The sequence below is a fragment of the Pleurodeles waltl genome, chromosome 12 (genome assembly GCF_031143425.1).
Source record: "Pleurodeles waltl isolate 20211129_DDA chromosome 12, aPleWal1.hap1.20221129, whole genome shotgun sequence".
Taxonomy (NCBI): Eukaryota; Metazoa; Chordata; class Amphibia; order Caudata; family Salamandridae; genus Pleurodeles; species Pleurodeles waltl.
This window is the reverse complement of record NC_090451.1, coordinates 129,528,003-129,537,917: the sequence shown is the minus strand read 5'-3', so window position 1 is coordinate 129,537,917 and position 9,915 is coordinate 129,528,003. Positions and strand designations below refer to the sequence as shown.

General features: G+C 44.8%; 1 non-coding gene across 1 annotated transcript; it reads right to left on the bottom strand.

Moving 5' to 3' along the window:
- Positions 1 to 358: 358 nt before the first annotated feature.
- Positions 359 to 432, bottom strand: TRNAT-AGU (transfer RNA threonine (anticodon AGU)). Its single transcript has one exon. It is a non-coding gene; the product is annotated as a tRNA-Thr (tRNA).
- Positions 433 to 9,915: the final 9,483 nt, after the last annotated feature.

Below are 9,915 nucleotides of genomic sequence, written 5' to 3'. Positions count from 1 at the left end.
GACAGGGTCCAGAGTCTCGGCAGGTTTACCCTTATGTTTTGCTAGCGCTACATTTTGACCTGTACTTCTTTTCATACAAATACATGAACTCACTCGCTGTGTTTTTTGTAAATTGAAGATAAATGTGATGGTATTTATAAAGAGAAGCGACCCACGGTTCTTAAAATGTACAGGAACATGGCGTGTAGTGTAAATGTTGCCGAAATTGCAACACTTGAATTAACACCTTTCCGAAGTCTGGTGAAACGATTCTGATTGTCCTAAATGCCAATTGCATGGATGGTAGATGCATCTGCACCCTGCTTGAATTGTCCGGATACAAAAACTGGGCGTTTGTTGGTGACCGCAGGAAAACGAAAGGCACTGCTGAGATTCGAACTCAGGATCTCCTGTTTACTAGACAGGCGCTTTAACCAACTAAGCCACAGCGCCACCCTGCAGCCCATGTGAACAGAGGTTTCATCATTGCAGGGAACACACTTTCCTGTTCACAGCACCCTAGCGTGTTTCTGCTGTTCCTTGTAATGACGATCAGAATAATAACACAAGTAATGTCGGAAATATGGCATTAGGGGCCGCAAAAAAGATAGATACCCCAGCACCAACCGCCTTGCAGCTCTCTATGACAGACTACTGCACGCGCTGACCCATCCTGCTCCTGGAGGCAGGTTCCAAGTGGGTGGAGCCTATTGGGAAGAGCCTCACAACCTTTAGGAACTTTACAAAAACACTTTCCGTACGGTTCTTCAGAAACAAAGGAGCGATAAATGCTGATCTTGAGGTCCCTCCGGTTGAAAGAGGCGAAGGGCTGTCTCCAGTACTGTGAGGCAAGAGAGGGGCAGACAGCTCCAGAAGAAATAAGCTCTCTTGCTAGGGGGCCTGTTACTTGAGAGAAATGTAAATGTGCTTTTAGAGCGGTTCATTTTTCTTCTGCTCTGCTTTGGCTAGTTTGAGAATTGAGAATCAATGTAAAAGCTGCTAGTAGGTCTGTGGTTAGAAAACACACGGACTGGCTATTACCAGGAGGAGTGAAGAAGGGGCCAGGCACACACTCTTGGGTCAGTGCTTGAAATGGAAAAATAAAAGTGCAGGTACGCTGTACCAGAGTACCTACTCATTTCTGAGAAGTGCCACTACACTCCCATTAAAAGTACTACGTTCTCCATGAAAAGTGCAGGTGCTGGTTCTCTTTGTAAAAATACAAAAGTGGCGGTACTCGGAGCCGGCCAATTTAAAGCGCTGCTCTTGCTAGTGCTGGATCTGCATTGCCACAGGCGCTGAGGGCCTGTTGTGCAGGACACCTCTGCTGCATCTCCAACCTCTCAGCCACAGACAGCCGCCGCTTTCAGGGCTCGTAAAGGGCTGCGCGAGAGATGCTTTTCCTCTGAGATGGTTTAAAGGAGCGGGGGATCCAAAATAAATGGCAATGAGGGTCCTGCAGCGCCTCTGTGCGGGCAGGAGGCACAATTACAGCACAAAACCACTGAGCTCTAATTACACACTCAGACCCGGCTACATCGATCGCACTCAACCAACTGAGCTTTTACAGTGTAAGATTGCATTTCCTGCCCTTAAGTTTGCTTTGCAGGTATTTTTAATTTAAGGCGTATGAGAACTATTGTATAAGTAGTCACCTTAGCTGTAGAATATTGCGCTCCTTTTAAACACGTCTCTGACCCCACCCACACAGCACTCATGATCACAGTACACATTCCTTTATATGCACTTCAGCCACTGCCTGTAAGATGTATTCTCACTATTCATTGCAGCGTCAATGATGACCAGTATGCCTAGGAGCATGCCTGTTTTCTCCATGAAGTAAGCAAGGCAGCGCATAAGGTTCCCAGGCGTTCCATGGCACTGACCGCTCCCACTCAGCTTCACAGAGCACCGCAAAAAGAGTTGATATCCTCTGCGGTTCGTTCTGGTTATACCCATGTTAATACTATTTGTGTGGAAGTTGTCAAGCTCCGTAGCTGACTCTTTAAAATGGGCTTCGGAAAAAAAAATAGACTCTGGCCCGTACGGGGAGCGAACCCGCGACCTTGGCGTTATTAGCACCACGCTCTAACTAACTGAGCTAACCGGCCACGCTTTTGCTTCTTATCCTGACAGCTGCTCTTCTCTGAATCAGATATGGTGTGTGCTAGCTGTCTATGGAGTATAGTGTTTGACTGAGGGGTGGCTAGCGAATCAATTACTCCAAAGATTCTGATGAAATGTGCTGGGGGTCTGACTTGTGTTGTGTGGCTGCTTACTGAAGTGCTATCTTGATCTTAGAGCACCTAGTGATCAAAGGCAATAAAACGATGAGCTTCTTGAATTATGGGTATATTTCCATGATTCTCTAGCTATCATCATTCAGATGTTCTAATTTGCTTCCTGGGGATTGATTCAAACTGACGAATTTAACTCAGATTTCATAGATTCATGGTCTTTTTTGCTCGCTGATGACCAATAGCTTTCTTTTTCCGTATTTCTTCAGGTTGTAATGGCCTGGTCTTTGTTCCTCTCAGATGACCGCTGTCCCTTAGTTCTCTCCCGTTTCTGGTACTCTTTTCAGCCACTGCCCAGCCCTGTGTTTCTCCTGGGACTCTGATGAAGGGTTTTTACACTGCAGTTGCTGTCAGATCTGGCCTGGGATTGTTCTACAAGGGGGAGCAGTTACACTGGGGCAGAGAAGACTGCAGCAGCGGTTCCTCCTCTAGGGTGGAGAAGCATCGCCACGCCTGCTGCGAAAGTAAACCAACACAAATACATTATTGAAATGGACTCACTCTCATTATTGTTTCTACGCTGTGCTTTGGGCGAGACAGTGAATTAACCAGACCATAATCCAAGAGAGTAAAAGGCTGCTTTATTGGACAAGCAAGCAGTTCTGAAACCTTTAAAACATTTTACAAATTATAAACAAATGGCCTCACTAATACATAACAATACTAACACTCCACCCTTAAACCTCCCCCTCCAAACAACCCACAACTTCAGAGCAGTCTTCCAGGCTTCAATCTTCCCCATTCCTTTTCTTTCTTCCCCTGACCTTCCCTACTTGTATTTGCTGTTGGTAGGAGCTTGGAGCTCATCTGGCCATGGCCAGCTCTCTGCACACTCGCAGCCAGGTCATCACCAGCCTCGAGACGAAGAAGTGTAAAAGAGAAAAACATGGCACCAAGCTTTTTCCATCCATGCACTCCAGCTCTGGAATAGCAACCCGTATCCATAAGACCACCGCAGCAGACTCACATCTGGGAAAGAGTTGAAGACACACCTCTGTAATGAACACTACATCGCAATGCAGTAACTATCCAAAAATCACTTATCTCCTAACACTCATTGACTTTATGCTTCACTTTGACCCTGTTCTGCGTTTTACTACCATTTGGGCAAGGCTCATGATATACAAATGCCACATGCATGCATTTAGTTGGTTTGAATTCAAACCAGGCATTCGCATTCAGCTTTACAATGCTTTTGATAGGGAGTGAGGAAAAGGGGAGATCAGTGAAGAGGCCATGTTTAGACAGGGAAGGCACCAGCACTGCGTTCCACTAATCCGCGTGGTGCACTTTATATTGAGTCCAGGCTGCGTACCAACAGCGTGTACCACAACAACGGATAACCCATTTCTCATGTAACCAAGACCTGACAAGCAGATCACATGCAATAAGGGAGGATCAGAGGGTGCAGCCATGACATAATACATAGAAGTAAGTAGGGAGAGCCTGTCAGCAGTTTCCCCCTGCGAGTGCAGGGATTTGTACATCACTATCAAGGTCAGCTGCCATCAACTGTTAAGAATGCCACGGCCTGGTCATAGGAATGGTAGACATCCAAGTTAAAAGGACTCCACTTTAAGTGAAACCCTATCACACATCAGACTAGCACCCAGCTAGGGTGCACTTGTGTGGACTTGTGGCATCAGTCTCCTATACAAAAACACACAATAATGAGAAAGTGGGATGCAAGATGTCACATTTATACTGTTCAAGATATTTGAAATCCTAAATCTGGACACAAACCAGTTAGAAACATATCAGTATCAGATGCCCTGTTAGCACGCACAGGCAGCCCAGGTAGTATTCCATCTGCAGCAGAGGACCAGATTTGATCATGTCTCTGGTGTGGGTATTGTTAGGCAGATGTCTGCACTGGAGTCCACTCAAGATTGCATCTACAATAAGGGCCCAGCAAGGAGCCTACCTGCATTGCAGACCCAGATACACCACTTTATGTTAGATATTTTTACACCGCACAGCTTTCATCAACTTCTTGGAATCTTACAATCGGCGGACACTTCTGAAGATTGGCATCTTTGGGTTGTGAATTTTCTCATGATGAGGACTATGTGAAGTTGATATCTTGCAGCCCACCTGCAGACCCTGCTTGTGTTTTATCTGTGGGTCTTTCAATTCCTGAACCTGTCTCTTCTCTATCCTTGTGTGTCTGTGTGATGGGTATCCTCTTTCTCAATTGCAGTTCATTCTCAGCCCTATTGTATGAATCCCCGTGTAACATTGTTAATGTCTTCCTATTCCAGTGCGTTTGTCTCTCAGGTTCTGTGAGTGTATCATTTCCTGATTTAATATCAGGGTGTTCTGTTTCCCCGAGTTATTGTGCTCATCTTCAGAGTCTAAGTGATTTGACACACCTTTCTTGGTGTGTTCCTTGTGCTACAGTTAGTGTGTGTGTTAACACCCTATGACTAGTTGAGCGGCCCTTTAAAACTGAATTTCGTGTTTGAGAGGTGCTGTGTCCATGTCAAAGTATGAGTGGACTGCATGCCACCATCTAAATGTATTCCTTGTCCCATAGTTAGTTCATTATCACAGTGAAAGTGCATTTCATGCCTCTCACTAGCTGCATTCCCAGCATAACTTCTCCTTCATCAGTACCCACCTCTTGAGTAGATGAGGGTGAGGAGAGAGTGTTACCTAGGATACTTTCATTTGTTTACCTCTTATTTCCCCAAGAATGTAGGGCCTGTGGGAGAACAGGGGTATTGTTGTTTGGAAGGTGCAGAGGGACCTCCCTGTCACATTCCACATTGCAAACACTACTAGTCTGGGGGGTAGGCTTTTGTTTTTGAGGCAACGCTATAACCTATTAAACATCCTGAATGGGCCTACCACTTTCGGGAAGGTTTTTCTTCAAACTTGCTAAGAGATCAGGCCTTTACCATTTGCTAGAATTTTTACCGTAAACCCTCTGAAAGCTGTGCACAGGGTCGCTGGAAGCAGGGGTGCGAAAGACGCTACAGCACGCCCCCCAAAAAAAAACTTTCAGGAGTTTGGAAGAGGAATGGGCAATTAAACTGGATAAAAGACAGAGGTTAAGGGACATGAAATGTATTCTAACAAACAGATTCTTATTAAACCGAGAGAATTGAGTTTACTTTACCTTTCCTTAATCTCAAAAGGGGGACTTTTCTGATGTGAACCAAGAGAAGATCTTGCTGAGCGCAAGAAGTATGAAAGGAAAGGAGGCAGCATGTCAAATGTTTTCTAATGCAAAATACAATTTTGAATACATGTTTATAATTTTACAACTATTTCAAAATATATCAGCAGCAAGAAAAGTTCAAATTAGGTGTTTTTTAAAACCCTTTTTCTGAAATGTGATCTAAACAAATATTTTAATAGGATCAAAACAAACCAAAACTCTTTACTTGGCAAATGGTAGAGATGCACAGAAATCCAAAATCACATGTTACAATGTGTGTGTAACATAGGTTTGGAAGTAAAGCTTCTTGGCCAATACAAATTTAATGGGCTTCTCAAGAGGCACTTTTAATAAAAAATGTGTTGTCTGTCAAATACAGTGCCCTAGCACATCATTCCTTAGTCGTATACTTGAGAAAACGGGCCAGATCTACAAGAAAGTGGTGCATCAGTTCTGATGCTCCACTTTTCTGGCACCACCCTTAGTCCCCAATCATCTCCAAGGCATCACTGTATTTGCAATACAGCACACCATGACGCACATTAGCACAATAGAGTCAGAATTTATGATGCTATTGTGGTGCTCTGTTGTATTAGTGCCATTAATTATGGTGCTAGTCCAGCAAAGCACTGGAGAGGCCTATAGGTTATTATGGGCACATCACTTTAACACCTGCAATGTGCAGGCATCAAAAATGACAGAAAAAATTATGCAGTGAAATCTTGTAGATTTCACTGCACCATTTTTTGCAGCCTCTCTGTGGGGGAAGCACCCCTTCTTACATACATTTTGCCTGGTGCAGGTATAATGTGGTGCAAGGGGTTACAAAGTAGCACAATGCTAGCATTGCACCACTTTGTTAATATGGCGCGTCAGAAATGCCTACCGAACCCACATTAGTGTAAAAAAAAAAAAAAAGACACTGATGTGGCACAAAGAGGCACAAGGGCCTTGTAAATTTGGCCCAATGTGCTCCAAAATGCCCCACTGGAGGACTATTGCCCACCATTCTCCCGCCTCAAGGGTGTGACTCATTTGATACACTCTGCGTAACACTTGTATATGTCAGAACCCTATGACTTCGCTGATGCAACATCGATTGCAAAACCCCAACTCTGAAAATTATCCCAGCACCGCTGGCTGTGCAGCGTTTTCAAGCCCATGCCTGCAGCTCCTGCCCAGCCATGCTTTCTTGTGGAGAGGTATCGTATTGATTTAAGGCAGAAGTAGTGCTCAAAGGTCAGTCGTTGATGCCACATTATCTAATGTCACCCATGTTAGAAGCCACACAAGCATTTGTTTCAATCTATGTCCAATATGATGTGATTTCTTGTGACGTCTCCATCGTGCACCGTCACATCGGTCATGTGATGTTATTTTTGGTAATGGCACTTTTATGTCAATTGGTGGTTTTAAGTCTGGAAAAACTCAGCCTCGTGCTGGTCACAGAATATTAGCTAGCAGGGCCAAGAGGACTTGGCTTCCTACTGTAGCAAGGACCTGATTACCCTCCCTTGGTATTCACAAGCTGAAGTTTGAAGCTGAATAATCTCTGGCAACGCTTGTACTGTAACAAAGGATAAATAAAGAACATGATCTCTCTAGGCAGCTGTAGAGGGGAAGCTAGGATCCTGCACTGTGGTCTATGAAAGGAGGTCATTTGACCTCTCAGGCCAGTGACCGTTCCCTGAAAAGGGAAGAAGACGAGAAATGGCTGGACAAGAATGAGACCTTTATTTAATGTAAGGACAATCTTGGGGCTGCCTGGGTGGGGACCAGCTTACCCACATGTAGAAGAACAGGCTGCAGGCAGACATTCTGCTGGCTGCAATGGAGATTCACTGGTAGATAGCCACTTGCCTCCTGTGGTCATTTCTTCACTGGGGTATACTGCATCCGACACCTGCAGAATATGCCTGCAGAGTGATGGTTGGGAAAACAGAGGGCAGTTTTGTTTGGGTTGTCTCCGTCCAGTGGTGTAGCAAGGGTGCCCTGTGTCCCAATGTAAGCAAGGGAAGGAGGCTCTTATATCTTCAGAACATAGCGTAAAATACCACCAAATAGGTGTTCGGTGGACCCAGGTGTCATTGCACCTTCCGCACTACTGACCGCCATGGCTCTTTCTGTGTCCTATGTGAAATGCTGAGCTGCTGCTGATGCAGAACCTTGCTGACAGAGTGATAATATAAATGAAAAAGCTAATTTTAAGTAAGTTAAGAAAAGGAGTGTGAATGAGAAAATGATTATCTTAAGAGGCAACCCAGTAAAAGCCACGTAGGCTCTATTTTATGCTATTAACAAGCAATGTTCCCTCTAATTATGTTTCTTTATGTGCGGAAATAAAGGCACTTCGTGCACTACAGTCATGGCAGTGTGCACTGAAGACAAGCAACAACTTAATATGTAAGCATGTGCAGCTTACAAGCTACCACATTCAGTGGCACAGCAAGAGTATCATCAGCCTTAATGTAAACCAGACAAACATTGACCTCCCCTCACCTTTGGCTTGTATTAAAGGAGACTCATAACAGGGTCACAGTGAGCTCCTTGCACCTCTGAGCACCAGTGACACTGAATCATGTGACCCTAATCATTCTACCTACTTTCTTGTCTCTTCGCTATTGTCATGAATCTCATGTCCTCCTCGCACCTTTTCTTATCTCGATCCACTTCTCTCGCTTGCCCTTACCTTGTTTCTCTCTTTTTGTAAAGTTTTTGCCTTGTCTCCTTGCGCCTCCTTATCTTCCACACTTTTCTTTCTACTTTTCCACTCTCCTCTACTTCTCCCTCAACCTGCCTCCTCTCTCTTCCAGTGTACATCCTGCCATTCTCTCTTCCCCAAAGTCTGACGTCCTTGGTTGGCATCTTTGTCTAACTATCTCCATTTTTTAAAAATGTGTTTTATTCAAGTTTACAATTTGTTACATTAGAACACAACTAAAAAACACACCCCGAATGAAAGCTCCTAGGCACCAACCATGTTCAAAACCACTTAACTACTGTACTAACGAATTTTGTTGCCTATGAGATTAACCTATCGAACTAGTGCACAGATGTGTTGCCCTGATAGTCTTCTAAATGTCCCGTTCAATCTTTTGCCTCCCCTCTGGTTACCTATCACCTTTTGTTTGTTCTTATCGTCCTTCCTTCTTTTTTCCTTTTTCTCTCATTTCTATGTTTCACAGCCCTATCTTTTTCTCAGCAATTCTTGCTTATTCACATCTTCCTTTTTAATATCTCAATCCCATAAGTCATCCTCTCCACACATGCCCCCTTTTGTCTCTACATTCAAATCCCTGTTTCCTTTATCCTCTCCTCCAAATCTTCTTACCTCCCCATCTTATTATTATTTATGTCCTTCCTATTATTCTGCTTTCCTATCCTGCACCTTTTCTTTCTTTCCAGTCCCCGTTCCTATCTTTTGTCCTTTTCTTTGCACTCCCATCTTTATCATCATTATGTCCTTCCTACATTCTTTGTCCATTTTCTAACGCTGGGACTTTCCTGTCTTTACTCTCTCTACTCCATATCCCATTCTCACTGTACCGTTTTGGGGCCCTCCTTTATTTCCTTCCTCAATATCACTCCTCCATAGTTGCCCACTCCTCCTCCCAACCTCTTTCTATCCAGCTCTACTGCATTCCAACCTTCTGTTTTTCTTCATTTCCATTGCCTTTTCACATTATCTATGACCATCCCCTCTGCCCCCTTGTACAATTGTTTTCTTCCTCATGGCAAGCTTCTCCACAAACCCAGTGAATGAAAGTCTGGCCTGTGCACTCGAGGTGAGAACCTTCGTCACTGATGACCTCCCCCATTGTGAGTAGCCTCTGGCTCTTACGCAGCATGGTCCAGACTTACACCTCCTGGCCCCAGGTTGCTGGCCTCCAACCATCGTAGGCATATGGAGCCTAGGTTGCAAGCCATCTCCCATTGCCACAATGCATCTGCGGGCACCCTCAACCTGTGCCAGGCCTTGGAAGGTACCTCTATCCAAGTAACCCTCACTGTGCCCATATGCATGCCAATGCCTTGCACCAGATGGAACATGTGTGCAAGAGTGCAAATCAGTCTTCAAGACCCATGTGCGGAGCCCCCTCCCCTCTTCACAGAGCCCTAACTCTCTCCAAATTCTGCTAAGGTTCCTTCACTGGGCTGCCCAGAGCCCAGTGATGTCCCCATTCACTCTGAGTTCTCCACAGTACTGACATGCTTCTACCCTGCAATCCCTGCAAGCCAGTCTTTAAATCTTTCATACCCCTGCCCCTGTGCTGACATGCCCCTCAGCCTTCCAAACTCTACCTCCAGTTCTGGCTCCTGCCCTCTAGAGAGCAGACGGATTCTCAGAACTCTATTTAACACGGGTAAGGATTATTGTATGCCTGGCTACTTATTCCCATTTGCACTAACAGAAGCGTACACCCAAAGCTATACCTTGAGGAACTGTTACCCAAATCATTGGTGCTCAGTATATCA